Source organism: Rhinatrema bivittatum, chromosome 3 (assembly GCF_901001135.1).
Source record: "Rhinatrema bivittatum chromosome 3, aRhiBiv1.1, whole genome shotgun sequence".
Taxonomy (NCBI): Eukaryota; Metazoa; Chordata; class Amphibia; order Gymnophiona; family Rhinatrematidae; genus Rhinatrema; species Rhinatrema bivittatum.
The window spans coordinates 392,781,938-392,800,578 of record NC_042617.1 but is presented as its reverse complement, the minus strand read 5'-3'; the positions used below and the strand labels follow the sequence as shown (position 1 = coordinate 392,800,578).

The window sequence follows — 18,641 nt, the reverse complement described above, 5'->3', positions numbered from 1 at the left end:
CCTGCCCTGACCCTGGCGTGCCATTGGACTCTTGCTATTGCCACTGTCCTAGGGATCCGCATAAGACCTGATAGCCACCATTAACCCAGAGGCTCAGCCTGTGGGGGAGGCGGCTGGTATGGGTGAATCTCCAGTCTGTCCCGCTACAGGGCGCATTCACGAGCTGCCGGCATTGGCCTCTTAGGTTTGCCTACAAGGCTGTGTCAACTACACCACAGCATCAAGGACTCACACACCCACACCATCCTTCACAGTTGGTTAGTAAGTTTATTTTATGTACAATCAAGGGACTCAAGAAAAGAAAAATGTTACAAGAATGGTGGGGATGTTAAGAGAAGAATTATTACAGCTTTTGAGATTTTTTCATGTCCATTGACTGCAACTTGCCAAGGGAAAAGAAGGAAATCAATTCTTAAATTAATAGCTAGATCTTTGCTATGCTCTCCCTTTCTAGGTGGAATTTAACATTGCTCTCTATCTCCTAAGAAGTGCAGATCTTCAGAGGAAATTCCCAACTCCAGATCCTGCCAGAAGTGTAGAGAGAAAACCAGTTAAAAGACGCAAAAAAAAAAAAAAAAAAGAATAAGCCTAAAACATAAAAAGAAATAAAACTATAATGAAAAGTAGTACCTGTTTATTGAAAATAGCTGTATATTTTTTACACATTACATTTCTGTATGGTCTTCTGTATGTTTCTGTTTCTGTATGTTTCTTCTGTATGTTTCTATGTCTTCCTTATACCAAAGTGGTTTAAAAAGAAAAAATAATACAATGATGATAAATATGCATCAACACATAATGATAGTTTTGAAGTGTTGAAGGTTCTTTTTAATTTGTGGGACTCTTAGGATCTGACCTGTTCATTTTTCATGGTGCATGGCACACATTTTATTTCAAGTTGGTGGTACAGGTGCACTGCTTTGCACTAATTATTTTATGTCCCTGGTCCAGATGGGTAGACATTGTGTATGATAGGGAAGAATGTAGCAGGAAGCCTTTTCTAGAGTCTACCTTATTAGGATGCTGAAATGGATTATGAAATGCTAGCAGACATTAGGAAACGATAACAATGGAAGATTTCGGTTGCCCCAGTATTGATTAGGTGAATGTCTCATCAGGGTATGTTAAGTTTAACTTGAAGCCTTACAAGTCTGCTTCATGGAACTGATAAGGTTCCTGGGCAAGTAGTCACTTGCAGACCAATTCAGTATGGTGCGCTCAGACTGAGCACACAGTTAACCCCCATTTTGACGTGCGTTTTCACGCGCTATTACTCCTTATAGAGTAAGGGGTAATATCGCATGGAAAACGTGCGGCCAACCCCCCCTGAAACTAACAGCGCGCATCACATGCAAATGCATGTTGATGAGCCTATTAGTCACGTTCAATACAGAAAGTAAAATGTGCAGCCAAGCCGCACGTTTTACTCTCAGAAATTAACTCCTGCCAGCACCGGGCTAGTGTACAGAAAAGCAGAAAAAACTGCCTTTCTGTACACCCTCCGACTTCATATCATACCGATATTAAGTCGGAGGCTCTCCCCCCCCCCCCCTCCCCCCAAAAAAAATCTGCCTGTGGTCTGCGGGTTGGAAAACAGACGCTTAATTTTGCCGGCATCCGTTTTCCAAGCCCGTGGCTGTCAGCAGGTTCGACAACCGCCGGTAAAATTAAGCATCGGCTGTCAAACCTGCTGGCAGCCGCCGCTTCTGCCAATAAGGAGGCGCTAGGGACGCGCTAGTGTCCCTAGCGCCTCCTTATTAACGTGGACCCTTATTTGAATACTGAACCATGCACCCAGGAGAGGTGCTTGCGCGCGCATTGGGAGAGCAGGCGCTCGCCTTGGAGCGCCGGCTGTCCTGTGCACTTTACTGAATCGGCCTGTTAGTTTGATTCCCACCCACTCCAGTCACATTTTTTGATATATAAATTATCCTCTTTATTTTGACTATTTCCATCCTAGTCAATCAGTGATTTAGAATAACATACAATTAACTCTGGTTTTAGTGATTGACTATTTTTATTCCTGTTTCTGGTCATTCACAAGCAAAGATTAGTCATCTAGTAATTAAATATAAATATTATTCAATTTTAACAGCCTTTAAAACTTTAGCAACTTGTCAAAATTAAGATGCAGTCCATAGTCTAGCAGCGAGATGGGAGCTATCCATGCTTTTGCAAAGAGTGCCATATGTATAACTGTCTACCTGCTGGTGAGAGGTTGTATGTGTGCATCTGGTGCAAAGAGCTCCTGGCTCTCATAGAATGAGTCTAATCTCTGCAGGCCAGAGTGGTAATCCTGAAGTTGCTGAGGCAGAGGTATATAGAGGAAACCTTCAGGGACATAATAGATCAGTCTCAACTCCAGTTTAGCAGGTCTTGTTCTGTTTTGGAGGAGCAAGGTCCCTTGGCAGGAAACCACCTTGATGTAGCAAGAAGTAACCATGTAGCTAGGACTTAACCTCTATGTGATGCTATATCCTATTGTACAAAGGATGTCTATAGGGGCATGTGCCCTGGAGAGAAGTGTGAGGATGCCCATTGTAGTTGATTCAATCATTAGGAATGCAGAAAGCTAGGTGACTGGTGGGTATGAAGATTTCTTGGTAACTTGCCTGTCTGGTGGGAAGGCAGTGGACCTCATGTGTCACCTAGACTAGATTTAGGAATGTGCTGGGGAGGAGCTGGCTATTATGGTGCATGTGGGTGCCAGTGACATGGGAAGATACAGGCGGGAGGTTCTGGAGGCTAAATTTAGGCTCAGATGGAAAATTGAAATCCAGAATCTTCAGGATTCTAAGAAATGCGCCCTATTCCATGCTCAAGTCCCTAGAGGCAGGCTGAGCTCCAGCATCTCAATGCATGGATGAGATGACTGTGCAAGGAAGAGGGCTTTAGATTTGTTTGGAATTGGAGAACATCTTAGGTAAGAGGGGAACTCCACCTTAACCAGAATGGAACCCAGAGATAGATTTGATTTGAGAGAGGGTGATAATTGGAACAAAACTCTCTCCAGCTCCAACTCTTTAATAGAAGCCTGGTAATTACTCTCCAGTGTGAAAGGGTAAAGCCCTTGCTTAAAGGAAGCAATTATCAGTACCAAATGCTCCTTCACAGCTGCTGATAGTGTCCAGCCAGGATAAGGACCTAAAGGGTGAGAACCTTTTCTGATTCAAGTGAGACATCTCCACACTTCACTGACTGAAACAGCTACAAACTCCATCAGACTGGTTATCTGTACCCTCCAGGTCTCCATTTTGAACCCCAGAAGCAGTGAGGGAGACGGCCTTCATCCCTCCATTATAAACACTTGGGCCTAGAGAATCCTGAATGTTCTGAACTTCTTCTCAAAGAATGCCACAAGATCTTTACAAAGGGGGACACTTCTTTGAGTAGACTGCAATCTGGGTACCGCAACTAGCTCTTTTACTACCAAAACAAAAAGTTCCTTAACAGAGTTCCTGGACCCCATAATACAATCTGTGAGGGTCTTTTTCTTAGCTAGAGAAATGACTAGGTGGGCCACCCATTGTTCATGCCACCTGAAATTCTCCAGCGCCTTTCAAGTCGCTGACAGGAGCACTTCAACCATTTATGGGTAGCCCAAAACCACTGACCATTGCACCCCCCCAACTTCTTAACCTTCAAGAGGGTTACTGTCCCTAGTGATTATACCAACTTCTGATTACATACTAGATTCAGGTTCTCTGCCTAAAGCATAGGCTTCCCTCTCCTGCCCTTCCCTGCTCGACCCTCTCTTCCCATTTATCCAATGCAACATCCCCAAAGAAAACAGGATCAATTTTCCCCTTAGAGTTTATAACCTTGGTTTCTCTAGGTACTGTCTTAATCATAATCCTCTCAACATGCACAAAACTGAATTAGACAATGATATGAACTCTCAACATATGAGAGCAATGCTTTTGCTATCACCCACCCTTGCCACCAAAATTAGATCAATTATGTGCTATGCCATGTGGGTTGGGGAAAAAAAAATTACATGGTTCCCGAATATTGACTGAGTAAATTTCACATCAGACATGCTAGGGAGATAGTTTCTAGATGAAATAAATGACTGCTTCATGGAGCAGCTTGTGTGGGAACCATTTTAGACCTAATTCTCGGTGTAACATAGGATTTGGTGCAAGAGGTAACTGTAATGGTGCCGCTTAGCAAAGGTGATTATAATATGATTAAATTTGATGTAATGACTGGATGTAGAACATTTAAGTAAATCTACTGCTCTAGCATTTAATTTTAAAAAGGGAGATTGATAAAATGAGAAAAAAAAGAAGAAAAGCTAAAAAGATGCAGCTTGCCTTATTGGGGAGTTGGTCTGGGTCTGATATTCCTGTGAAATATCACAAATTGGTTGCCCAGTAATTGTTAGCTGCCAGGTTTACTATTGCAACTTTCTAGAAAGTTGTTCATACAGTTTCCTATTGGAAGTCCCAAGTGCAGGAGGTGGCAGACCTTGAACAACTTTGTTATGCTTTAAAGGGTCAAATGTATAAATATCGAATGATATGGGATATTTACCATCAGCAACCTCTGTAATATTGTACATGATGCCTATACCTCATTTTTTTTCTTTTTTTGCTTTGTATATATTGTGTGCCAAAAAGTTTAGAAATAAAAAGTTAAAAAAAAAAAAAAAAGCTACCATCTTGGAAATCCAGATCAGATATATTGTCATGCAAAAGTTGAGCTGGTGAGATGTGATCTGCTTTGTTCAAGACTTTTCTTTTTAGTAAAACATGAAATATAAATGCTGAAATTAAATTTCTGTTGTATGAAGTGAATTTAAAGTAAAGGTCACAACATGCTGAACTAGGAACTGCTGAAAAAACTGCAATATAATGTTTATTCCAAGGTACAGATTGGGGGATGGCTATAAGAAAACTGTAATGTTTGACTAGAACTTGCAGCACTGTCATTGTAAAGTGGAAACAGTTTGGCACCACCAAGACACTGCTGCAATCATTCTGTCCTTGCAAAGTCAACAGGTCTAAGGAAAGTGCTGCAGAAGTTTACTGTGAGGTGTACGATTACTTTTAAAAGAACTACAGAGGTTTCTGGCTGAACCTAGGAAAAACATTGACTGTTCAACACTTTCAAGATTACCCCTTAAGCATAGTCTGTATGGGAGGGTGTGAAGAGGAAGTTGCTGCTTAAGAAAAACCGTATGATATGCCACATAGCACTTGTAATGAAACACTTAGGGTACACTGCATGCTTGTGGGAGAAAGTTTTTTGTGTTCTGATGAGACCAAAGTGAAACGTTTTGGTCTCAGTGCTAAGCTATGTGTGGTATAAAACACAGCACACCTGCTAACACCATCTCTACAGTAAAACGTGGCGGCACCATTATGTTATAGGGATGCTTTGCAGCAGCGGAGACGGGGAGGCTTGTGAAGATCAAGGGAAAGATGGATTGTACAAAATATAGGCAGATTCTCCTGTTCTAGCCTTCCATAGACTTGGGACTGGGGAGAAGATTCACCTTTCAGTAGGACAATGATCCTAAGCACAAAGCAAAAGCAACAATGGAATGACTCGGCAAGAAGAAAGCGAATGTTGAGTTGCCCAGACCTGAATCTAATGGGAAATCTGTGGCAAAGTTGGAAGACTGCAGTCCACGCCAACTTGAAGATGCCAGGAAGATTGGGCAAAAACGGCACCGTCCCACTAAGTTGGTAGACATTTACCTGAAGTGGCTGTTCTTGCTGAAAAAGGGGCTTCTATTAAGTCAAGAGGTGTGAAGATTTATGCAATCAAGACTTGTGTTTTTATTAATTATTTTTGGAACATTTCCATATTGTTTCGCAATGAAAATTTAGAGTACGTGCTGTAGAAGGATCAATGAAACAAACTCTCAACTTTAATGCATTTTGATTTTTTTTTTTTTTTTTTTAGATTGTGAAAATTGGAAAAGGATGTGCAAAGCACTGAGCAAAAGATTTGCCATACTGGGTCAGACCATAGGTCCATCAAGTCCACTATCCTGTTTCTAATACTGGCAAATCCAGGTCTCAAGTACTTGGCAGAATCCCAAAAGGGTTGATAAATTCCATGCTGCTTATCTCAGGGATAAGCAGTGGATTTCCCCAAGTCTACCTTAATTATGGCTTATGGCCTATTCCTCCAGCAACTTGTTTAAATCTTTTTTTTTTTTTTAAACCCAGCTTTCACTACATCCTTCAGCAGCAAATTCCATTAATTATGCATTGAGGAAAAAAATATTTTTGATTTGTCTTAAATGTATAACCTAGTAACTTCATGGAATGTCTCCTTTTTGAATGACTAAACAACCAATTTAAATTTAGCCATTTCACTCCATTTATTATTTTTAAGACCTCTATCATTTCTCTGCTCAGCAGAAGAGCCTTACCTCTTTATCTTTTCCTCCGAGGAACTGTCTTTCCCCTTTATTATTTTGGTTGCCCTTCTCTCTAACCTTTGTAATTTTGCTATGTCTTCTTTTTTTTTTTTTTTTTTTTTTTTTTTTTAGATACAGTGACCAGAACTGCACACAATACTCAAGGTGCGGTTGTACCATGGATCAATACAGTGGCATTATGATATTCTCTGTTTCATTCTCCATTCCTTTCCTAATAATTCCTAGCATTATAGTTACTTTCTAGGCCACTGCCACACACTGAATAGAGGATTTCTACATATTATCCACGATGACGTCTACATCCTTTTCCTGGGTGGTGACTCCCAAAGTGGAACCTTGCATTGCATAGCTAAAATTTGAGTTGCTCTTCCCTACTTACTATTTTTGCACTTATCCACATTAAATGTCATCTACTATTTAGTTGCCCAGTCTCCCAAGGTCCTCTTGCAATTTCTCACAATCCTCTTGTGATTTATCAACTTTGAATAATTTTGTAACATCACGAATTTGATCAACTCGCTCATCGTTCCCATATCTAGGATATTTATGAATATATTATGAATATATTATGAATATATTATGAATATATTAAAAACAGATCCCAGGGCACTCCACTATTCACCTTTCTCCACTGAGAAAGTTGACCATTTAGCTCTACTGTTTTCTGTCTTTCAACCAGTTTTAAATCCAAAACAGAACATTGCCACCTATCCCAAAACTCTTAGATTTCCTCAAGAGTCTGTCATGAGGCGCTTTGTCAAACACTTTCTGAAAATCCAGATACACAATATCAATTGGCTCACCTTTATCCACATGATTGTTCATGCGTTAAAAAAAAATATAGCAAGATGGTGAGGCAAGACTTCACTTGACGAAATCCTTGTTGACTTTGTCCCATTAAACTGTCTATATGTACAGTAACTTTGTTAACATGCATGTAAAAAAAAAACTTCATTTCTGACGAGATGTTCTACATGAACTGCAGTGGCTTACTACTCAATATTTCAGTTAATCTAGAAGCTTCTAAGGAAATATTTTGATTACAAGTTTGTACTAGGCTGGGTATCTTTCTCAGCTGTACACCTTTTTTTTTTTTAATACGCGAACTGAGATACATTATAAATGTAACTCTCTAAGGCTCAGACAATACATGAAATTGGCTTAGAAGTAAATAAAAAAAAAAAAGACAAGATATGAAGGATACTAAGCTGGCACAGATTATAATGAAATAAATTCTTTGAGTGGCGATAGAAAGGATTGCCTGTGCACAGCGAATGGCAGTTGTCTGCATGCTTTTTTGCCCAACATTCTGTAAATTTATGCTGAATCATGCAGTAGAATAGAGAGATTTGTACAGTCCTGTTTAAAAGCTGCCCATCAAAGTGATTATCTCAGATCTGCACAAGATATTTTAATCAGGGCCAGCATTTTTCTGTCTAACAAACTGGAGAGAATTGAAAATTTTTGGAGGAGCTAAAATCTGTGGTTTATTAATTTTCTTCTGTTGCCCTTGGTTTTTGCTGAGGACATGCTTTAAGTGATATTTGATTGAGGTATTGGATGTGCCAGAGTCTTCTGTTCCACCAGTTTTGAGGATTTATTATTCTCCTCTGTTTAAGAGAAAAGGAGAGGGAAAGTGTGATCAAGAACTCTCTCCGATTTCAAACTGCCGTTTAGATGTTATTACTTTGTTAAACATCTGATTCAGTTGCGGCTAAGGCAGCCGCTCTTACAATCTCAATTATATTAGAACCTGACAGAGACTGGTTAGTTGTTGTGGAATAATGTTTTTGCAACAAAGGGTTATGATTTTTCCAAATGTCGCTAAAGAAATGCAAAGAATGCGTAATTTGTTTGGACCCAGGGCTCTCCAGCTTAGGTGCATTGCTTTTTCTCAGATTTCTGTGAAAATGCCGTATTAAGTATAATGGTGTTTCCTATGTCTTCTATGAACTTAGCCAGCTGTCTTTTTTTTTTCCTTGAGTGATAAAATTGTGTAGTCTAATCCCTCTCACAATTTCTTTCCACTGCTACTATTATAGTATCAGATGTTTTCTACTTGAGAATTTACTTAATTTTATCATTCATTTCTGTTGGTTTGAGCATTGAATCTTCTTCATATCTGGTGGACTTGATCTGTATTTCATGTCTTTTTTTTTTTTTTTTTTTTTCTTTGTATGTTATTCCTGTTTGACATTATAATCATCTCAGATTTTCTGGCTCAAGTTAATCTTGATTACATGCATTATTTAAAATTTTATAAATGAAGAGTATAAAAAAAAGCTGCCTATCCAAAAGGTAAATTTAGCAAAGTGTTTTTTTGGGGTTTTTTTTTGTTTTGTTTTAGTTCAAGAGGACTGACTGCTTGAACACCTAATTTTATTTTACGTATATATTCTCTTCCTGGCAATTTGAGACAGCTAGTGCAGCCAGATGACAAGTGGCTAGCACAGTCCAGCCATTTGTTCTTGTAGAAGGTTTGGCGGTGCTGAAGAAGTTTTACTTTGAACACAGTTCTTAAACTAACCAGTTAATCTCTTTATTTTCATTGCACTTAGGTATATATAACTCTTATGACGTGAGGAATAGCATATGCAGGGAGGATGTAGGCTTGGATTTTTTTTTTTGGCAATCTTTGCTCTTGAAGATGGTGGTGAATAATTAAAAATTTAGTTTTGGACAAGAAAACCAAAACAAGAATTATTGTAGGTGTTAAAAAAAATCTGTTAAGCAACAGTAAATTTTCAGTCTATGCTCCCAGCTTTAATATAAACCTATTTTTAATTATTTGCTGTTAACAAATTTTTAATTTTAATGAAAAGGGTCATTGACAAACATCCAAAATGAAAATGGCAGTGGCACGGTTACTTTTCAGTATATTTCTTTATTCATCAGCTTTTGGTGGGTGTTGAGCAGCTGTGCCCTGCCCCTTTTAGGCTCTTGGATCCAAAACAGGTTCCATTTGCAGTTTCTTGGGGTATTATTCCTTGACTTGCTCCTTGCCGTGTATCCCAGCTATTGTATCGACTGCTTCCTGATTGAGAGAGATGGATTGTGGCTTCTTCTTGAACTCAGAAGTGTGCCCTTGAGTCGGTTAAATGTGTGTCACTTGCGAGCGAAAACAGACTTCAGTTGGGGGAAGGGGATGGCTGTGAACAATTTCGTGGTAGCGTCTTTTGCCCTGATACCCAGAGGAATAGGAATCTGGTTCAGGAATGAAAGACAAGTCGTTGGGTAGTACACAGTGCTACCAGCGAGCCATTGGGTCGCCCTTAGCAATGAGCTTGAAATCTGTAGTTGCTAAATGGCTTCTACACATAAGGGTAGATTTTAAAACCCCTGCGTGCATAAATCCCGGGCCTTACGAGCGCCGGGCGAATTTTCAAACGGGCCCAGCCATGCACGTAAACCCCAGTACACAAATAAGTGCTGGGCCCTGAAAAGGGGGAGGGGGGGGCGGCGTGTTCTGGTCAGGATGAGGCCGGCCAGGACAGTGACCATTAGCCGCTGTCCCAGGGAAGCGTACGCTAGCAGGCGGCTGGCATGCATAAATTACTTCTGCTCCCAGAGGAGCAGCAAATAATAAAATAAAATTCTGGCCAGGTAGGTTAGCTTTAGGGGGTGGGGAGGAGAGGGAGAGGGAAGGTTAGGCAGGGGGTTAAGGAAATTCCCTCCCGGTCCGACGCGCACACACACAGGTATTAAAATCTACCTCATAATATTTCCTATGGTGGTAGTTTTCATTGTTTTAATAATTAAGGAAAGCCAGGAAGTAAGAAATTAGCATGCATTGATCTGTATATATGCATTTTGCTTTGCATGTTTGGAAGGAAAGATCAGGAATAAAAATGTTAACAATACAGTACTTCTTTTTTTTCTTGTTCAGGTGCTGACAATGTGCTTGTGACAGCAATAATGGATAACTGCAAATGGAAGCTGGACTATTCTGTGAATTAGAATGAAAATATCATCAGCAGAAGTAAGTGGGGTTTTTTTTTTATTTCACTGGTAATGTGAATGATAGTTTACATTAAAAATCTAAATTCTTTCTACAGTTTTGTAAATTGTATAACATGAATTACAATTATAACTTCACTAGTACAATTTCAGAATTGTTTTCAATTTTGTTCATGCATCTTGCCTGTCTCTTATGAAATAGAGGCCTTGTTTCTGGTTTTCATTATTATGAATGCTGAACACCTTTCTTGCTGGTGTGGGATTTATGGTATAGCTTTCCCCTATGCTAATCAGATGGCTCTGTTATTATATACTTTCTGATCTCAACTCGCACACACTGGGATTAATCCCCTTTCATTGCAAGCTTCGTTGGTCCTCTTATTGCAGGTTGTGCATGGCAAGGGGACATTGATCCCCTTCACTGGATGTGCAAGACAGTTCTTAATGTGCTAATGGATCTTATTCCACAGGTTTGCATTGTAGGGAAGATAAATGAAAGATCCAAGCCCTGTAATTTGGACCTCTATTGTACTGCCATCCATCAATAGGACATACATTCTGTGATTTATCTACAGTAGAATTAGGAAGCTTTAGCTCTTGTACATTAAATTGGTTAAATTTTTATTGGGTACAAGTCGAATACATATAAGCAGGAGTAGAAAAAAATTAGAAATTTTAGGAATCAAAATGTTTGTTTTCTCACTTATTTTCTTTCCTTATTTTTGCTTGTTTCGCATCTTCTATTTTTAGTTTTGGTTTGGAATTTTTGTTTTTCTTTATGCTTTTTGCTTTTCGCTGTTTCCCTTTCTCTTCTTCCAAGCAGTATCCCTACCTCATCTAGTTTCTTCCCGTTCCTTCTGGCACTTTCGTATACATCCCAGATTACAGCAGCTTTTTAAATATTATCTTTCCACCACTCCATCCGTACACTCTCCTGTCTACCGCACCTCTCTTCCTTTCAACTACTTGTATGTTCCCTTTTATTCTAGATGGCCCTGAGGCAAGGAGAAACCCTAGGCTATGTTGTCTCTGTTCAGGTCATGGTGGTAGCAGCAACTACTGTATATCTTCCTGATTTGGGCCCTGTTAGCAATGGCCTCTTTCCCCAAACCCTACTGGCAGCTGTGTTTTGGCGGCAGCAACCGCAGCTGCACATCTCTGGGCCCAGCTGGTGTTGGCATCTTGTGCTGATGTCTAGGTGCTTGGGTGGCCTGGGATTTTTCCACCCAGCATGCAATGGTTTTGAATTGATTTGCATGTGCTCTGATTAGTGTGACGTTCTTGAATATCAACACTGGACTGCATTTTAAAATTGGTTTGGAGTCAGTGGAGTAAGTATGCCTGGGAAGCTCTTAATTCCGTGGCATAATGCAATTTGAGGCCAAAGATATTTCAATTTAGTAAATATAAAATGTTTTTTGTACTCTTTATTAAATTTAAATTATCCAAAGAATGGACTGATGTGAGCTCAGAGGTTCACGTATATTGTCGTCGTTGGCTAATTACCGTATTTTCTGGTGTATATGGTGTGTGGTTTTTTTTTTTTTCTAGCATTCCTGTCACTGCTTCTTATACACCAGTGCGACTAATATGCAGTGCTTTCATTATCAGGGTGTTTACCCCTCTCCTTACCGATGGAGCCTCTGTGCCACTTGCTGCTCCGCACGGCCTCACCAACAGCCACTTGCACCACGCAGCCCGTTAACATTCGGCACTTCCCTAGGATGCCTACCACTCACCTACTACACCTTATCCTCTTACAGCCCATTGCCGTGATCACCTGCATCTTATCTAATGATGCAACTTATCAACTGAATTTTTCATGAAAAGGGCTGATGAGAGAGGGGTGCGACCTATAAGTTGGAAAATACAGTATTTAAAATTTGCCTTTCCAACTTTTATTTAGCAGATCAAAGCCATATTTTGGAGAAATAAAAGGTATCACGGCTTGCTTGATCTAGTTTAAATGGAAGAAAGCCATCGAAGCGGAAGGAGGGCCATGCTTAGAGTTGAACACGTTTGTAGCTATTTTTGTTGTGCTTATGAAGATATGCCACTATTGGTGACTTAATTTTCAAAACTCCTTATTTAAATGGGGGCTACTGCACTCTTTGTTTGTTTGTTTTGAAAGCATATTATCGTGAAGGAATAGAATAATCACTTTCCTATAGGGAGATTTGGTTTTGGAAACTGTCTTTTTAAAACTATATCACTTTTTTGCGTTTTTTAAAATGTCATTGTGCAACCAAGTTTTTAATATGTATACTGCAGGAACTGCATTAAATGAATCAGTTCCGAATCAGTGCATACAAATTGATTTTATACATATTCAGTTTTGACAGAATGAAAATTGAACCAATTGGCAGTACTCAAGGACTGAACTGCAGATCTGTATATGGAACTGCATTTTTGCAGTAATGTGGGTTTTTTTCCCCCTCTTCTACCCCATCCAAAGGCACTGGGTTTTAAAATGGATGCAGTTTGAAAGATCATAGTTTCCTGTGGGGTTACAGGGTTTGTTTACACTAATAGTCTTAACACAAAATTGTGTGGAGGTCCCCTTTCATGCTGTCCATAGGAGCATAAATAAGATGAGAGCAAAGGAAAATCTGTCTACATAATTCAGTCTCCTGGGCTAATCTCTGAGGAAATACTGCCTTTTTTTCTTTTCACTTTTTAAAGTTTTCCTCTCAATTAGTTAGGAATTTTCTTTTGGTTTTATAACTTGCATGTCTGCCTTTTCCAAAGGCAGACATGCCTTTGGAAAAGGCCATGTCAGCCACCCCTCTTCCAGCATAAAAAGCAGCTCTCTGTTCAAACAGTGCTGTAGAATATAGAATATTATATTGTAGCTGAAATTGGGGAATCATAGTGCCAGAAATTCTTAAATGCATTCATTTCCTTGGTATGAAACCAATGGAACAAACATGTCTTGTGGAAAAAAGTATTTGAATTTGTGCTTGCCCTTTCCATGAGCATTTTATTTGGATTTTCTATAGCACCTTGTACCAGGGCACCAGTTGGCAAATTACAAATGGGTATAATGAATCTGTGCCTGAGAGAGATTAATGTGAAGCAACAGGAGATAGTGGCCCCCTCAAGGTTACAGCAAGTATTGGGGCACAAGCAGATCTTTCCTAGCATGTAGCAGATGGACTCAGGACCAATGGGTATAGTGTGCTCCTGATAGCAGTTGGAGAAGGAGTCAGATTTCAATCTGACATCAGCACTACATATACCCGTGCAGGAAGCTCTGCTCTTCAGTATTTCTCAGTCTCCATAGCAGTTCGGGACTCTACACACGCTTGCACAGCGTTAGAAAATCCAAACCAAAATAAGAAAGAAAATTCCAAAACAAAGAAGAAATAATTTTACATCTACAGACTAGCCCCGCTCTCCTGCAGTGATACCTAAGGGTCCCTCCCCCAGTTGAGAATTCCTGAGGTGATTTCCGAGATCCCTCAGAGGTAGGCCTTGGTCCGGTAGCCGGTTCCCGGCGTGGACTTAGCTCCCAGGAATGGGAGTGGCCGAGATGCAGCGGGTGCACTACTGAGCGCGGCGGTGAAGGTACTTTCCCTCGCCCCCTGCAGCCAGAGACCGCCCAACACGAGACTGGGAAGCGCCGAGGTAAGGTAAGGTAGAAATCTTTTCCTAAAGTCCCCAGTCTCCGAGGCTCGGATAGCCACTCAGATCGCCGGCCGGTGTCTGTCCTATCGGGTTGATCAGCCCCGTCCGGGCTAGATCCCGATCCGGTACGAGGGTCCTCCCACGTGGAGACCCTCCGGGGGGGCCACCATCTTGCCCGCGTGGTCATTGGCGCCATCTCCCCCCCTTGATCACTGTATTGTCTGCATAACTGAGCAGTGTGCACAGCGGTGAGCCGGGCACATAACCTATTTGTGCGCACAGCGGCATGCACATCTGTGCTGAGCGCACAGCGATGCGCATGAGGATGCTGGGCACATAATGACACACTCAGAGGCGCCGGGCGCACAAACTGAGCCTGTGCGCACAGCGGCGCACGCATCTCCTTAAGCGTACATAGCGGCCTGCACGCGTATCTTCGCAGTTTGCACGCACAGCTTCGACATACCCGGAACGCAAATCTAAGCCGCCCAGTTCAAGCATATAAACACACAAACCAGTTTTGAACGACCGCGCCCAAACCATGGCACCACCGGCCAAGAAAGCTAAGGCACAAGCCCTCTGCCCAGCCTGCCACCTTAGAGCTGCACAACTCTAAGAGGACACTGCCCTATGCCTACAGTGCGAGGTGGCCCTGGGGGAACCGGGACAAGGCTCCCCTCCGCCAGTACAGGGGTCCGGCTCCACCGATAGTACCCCGGACCTCTCTATCCCCAGCTCGGCCCCTCCTCAGACGGGGCCCTCGGAATGCTGCTGGGTACAATATGGATCCAGGAACCTTTTCCTGGGTGGAATTCTTTAAAGGCCTACAAACCTTCGTCCAGGTGCAATCGGCACCGCCGGGGACACAGACACAGCCTCCACCAGAGGATCCAAACCCACCAGGCCCCCCTCGAGCTCCCAGAAATGTCGTCCCCCACCCCCGGACAAAAGCCTCACCTTAGGGGACACGGACACCTCTGTGGAAGATCAAGACTCTCTGGAGGAGTGGGAAATCCCTCCAGGAATGGAACCATACCGAACCATGATGCGTTTCTTCTCCAAAGACGACCAACAGTCCTCGTGTTTCTGAGCCTGAAGGAGCTGGCCATCCCAGGCACTAGCGCCACAGCGGAGCCAAAGACGAGCCCTCTTCTGGTCGGGCGCCGTCAGGCCTCACGCCATTTCCTATTGCTACAAGCCATGCAACAACTGATCGACCTGGAATGGAATGCTCCGGAAGCCAGTTTTAAAGGAGGATGGGCCCTAGAAGCCCTATACCCATTGGATCCCTCAGCCAAAGAATTCCTGGTTTTTCACAAAGTGGACGCCATGGTCTGCACTGTTACAAAGCGCACTACCATTCCAGTCGAAGGAGGAGCGGCACTCAAGGATGCCCAGGACAGACGTCAGGAATCCATGCTTAAACAGTCATGTGATGTGGCAGCTATGTCACTGCAAATTGCTGCCTGCTTTGCCGTGGTGACACGTACCTGCTTGTTACTTGCCAGGAATGCCTCCACACCCGTCGAAACATTAGAACCAGTGATATCCTTCCTCATGGATGCGACTTCTGACCTGGTGCGCACCTCAGCCAGGGGCGTCTCATCCATAGTGGCAGCCAGAAGGCAACTCTGGCTCCAAAGCTGGTCAGCCAGCGCGACTTCCAAGACTAAACTAACGAGAATGCCCTTTAAAGGAGCCCTCCTGTTCGGAAGCGAACTGGAGAAGTTAGCTGACAAATGGGGCAAATCCCCAGTACCTCGACTACCGGAGGACAAGAACAAAAGAAGCCATCGCCCCTCTCCCCGAACACCCAGGGGCAGAGGATCACAACTTTTTAGACTGTTCAAAAATACATACCAAGCACCTCGCCCCACAAGCAGGGGCCAGTCTTTTCGGAACAGACACAACAAGAGGGGAGCCGGCTCAGGTCCAGGCCCCAACTGCACCTCACAATGAGAATCAACAGACCCATCCACAGGAAGAAGCCATAGAGGGCAGGCTTGCCCTATTATACCAAAGATGGGTCGAGATAACGTCTGAGAAGTGGGTCCTAACTATCATTCGAGAGGGATATTATCTGGACTTCCACAGTGTCCCTCCAGACAAATTTGTGAAATCCCCTTGCCACCACTCCCCTTCCAAGAGAGCGGCAGTGGAAACCACACTGACAAAATTGCTCGCCCTAAAAGCTATAACACCGGTGCCCACACATCAACAAAATACTGGGCACTATTCCATCTATTTTATCGTCCCCAAGAAAGAGGGAAAGTTCTGGCCCATCCTGGACCTCAAGTCTGTCAACCTCTACCTGAGGGTACCACACTTCTGCATGGAAATTCTCGCTCGGTCATAAGGGCAGAATTTCTGACCTCCCTGGACCTGTCAGAAGCCTATCTGCACATTCCGGTCCATCACGACCACCAGTGCTTTCTACGCTTCTCGATCATGGCACACCAGTACCGGTTCCGGGCGCTATTCTTCGGTCTAGCTACGGCCCCTCGGACGTTCACCAAAATCATGGTTGTAGTGGTAGCGATACTGAGGAAAGAAGGAATCCTCGTACACCCGTACCTGGACAATTGGCTAAACAGAGCAAAATCTCCAGTGGAAAGCCATCAGGCGACCACCAGAGTCAAGAATCTACTGCAGAATCTCGGGTGGGTCGTCAACACAGCCAAGAGCTGCCTGCAGCCCTCCCATACCTGGGAGTCCAGTTCGACACCCAACAAGACAAGGTTGTCCTTCCCCTTACAAGGAGAAGGAAATTGATGGACCAGTTGAGAAAACTGTTGAATGGTGCTTGCCCCACGGTATGGGACTACCTTCAAGTCCTCGGCCTTATGACATTGACTCTAGAAGTCGTCCCATGGGCAAGGACCCACATGCGACCACTACAACGTTCCCTACTGTCACGATGGAACCCGATGTTCCAGGATTACACCATTTGCCTCCAGTTACCGGCGGATGTACGGATCCAGCTCCTATGGTGGCTACAAGAAGACCGTCTGAGCAAGGGAGTAAGGCTATCCTCACCAACCTGGGTCTTGCTCACCACGGATGCGAGCCTACGAGGGTGGGGAGCCCACTGCCAGGAACTGACGGCCCAGGGGCAATGGGACAAGGAAGAGTCGGGATGGAACATCAACCAACTTGGAAGCCTGAGTGGTCAGACTAGCCTGCCTATGATTCAGTCACAGACTCCGGGTAGAATCGGTCAGAGTCATGTCAGACAATGCCACAACAGTGGCCTACATCAACCGCCAAGGAGGAAACAGAAGCCAACAGGTGTCCCTGGAAATAGACCCCCTAATGGCGTGGGCGGAAGCAAACCTGCAAGGGATCTCAGCTGCCCACATCGCGGGAAAAGACAACGTCACTGCGGATTACCTCAGCAGAGAAAGTCTAGACCCAGGGGAATGGATGCTGTCAACCACAGCATTCCAGTTGATGATAAACCGCTGGGGAACTCCAGCCATGGATCTTCTGGCAACCTGGTCCAACACCCAAGTTCCCAACTTCTTCAGCCGCAGATGAGACCCACTTCCCAGGGGATCGACACCCTCATCCAGACCTGGCCACAGGAAGACCTGCTGTATGCCTTTCCTCCATGGCCACTACTGAGCGGGATCATCCGCAAGATAGAACACCACAGGGGGCTAGTACTTCTAGTGGCCCAGACTGGACAAGAAGGCCGTGGTATGCAGACATGCGAAGACTTCTGGAGGGGAGCCCCCTGCCTCTACCTCCACATAGGGATCTGCTCCAGCAAGGACCGATCCTCCACGAAGACCCAACTCTATTCTCTCTTATGGTCTGGGCATTATTTATTTATTTATTTATTTCCTGGTTTTTTTAGACCGATGATGGTATAAACCTTCACACCGGTTTACAAAGTTTCTTTGCAAGAAGTTCAACATAGTATACAATAAATCATAAAAACACTGAAAAGAATCATAAAATCTAACTTAAAACTAAATATACATTAAAACTCTAAGAACTACACTAAGTGTATGACTAATAACATAAGATCTTAAAAATTAAAATCACAATTAAAACATAATTAATAACATATTGTAATAGATTACTAACTGGCTTCCACTTGGAATGCTTGTGTATATAGCCAGGTTTTCAGTGCTTTTTTGAACTTTCATATTACTCTGGAGCCTTAGTTCAATAGGTAATGCATTCCAAAGTCCCGGGCCTGCCAAAGAGACGGCCCTTTCCCTGACGGAAGTAAGTCTGGCCGTCGAGATAGAGGGAATGGTGAGAAATCCCTTCCCAGCCGATCGCAAATTTCGTTGTGGTGTATGTATTTGTATGACTGCGTTCATCCAGTCCACTTGTTCTGCGTAAATCGCTTTATGTAGTAAACATAAAGTCTTAAATTTAATCCTATATTTGACTGGCAACCAATGCAAAGCAGCTAAAGCAGGAGGAAGCGCCTGAAAAGAGCGGATACTCGGGGGCAGTGATTGACACCTTGCTTCGAGCATGCAAGTTCTCCACGTCTCTGATCTACATACGAATATGGAGAATATTCGAAGCCTGATGTGAAAATCGCGACATACTTCTGCGGACAGTCAAAATCCCCACGATCCTGGAATTCCTGCAGGACAGCTTACAGAAGGGGTTGTCTCTCAACTCCATCAAGGTTCAA

At 43.0% G+C, this 18,641-nt stretch overlaps 1 protein-coding gene across 1 annotated transcript in view; it reads left to right on the top strand.

Annotated features, from left to right (window-relative positions):
• The window catches only part of FAM135A (family with sequence similarity 135 member A), a 391,169-nt gene that overhangs the window by 57,278 nt on the left and 315,250 nt on the right, over nt 1-18,641 (top strand). Inside the window, 1 exon segment of the mRNA XM_029595652.1 lies at nt 10,284-10,376. The gene's annotated coding sequence lies outside the window, so the exon portion shown is untranslated.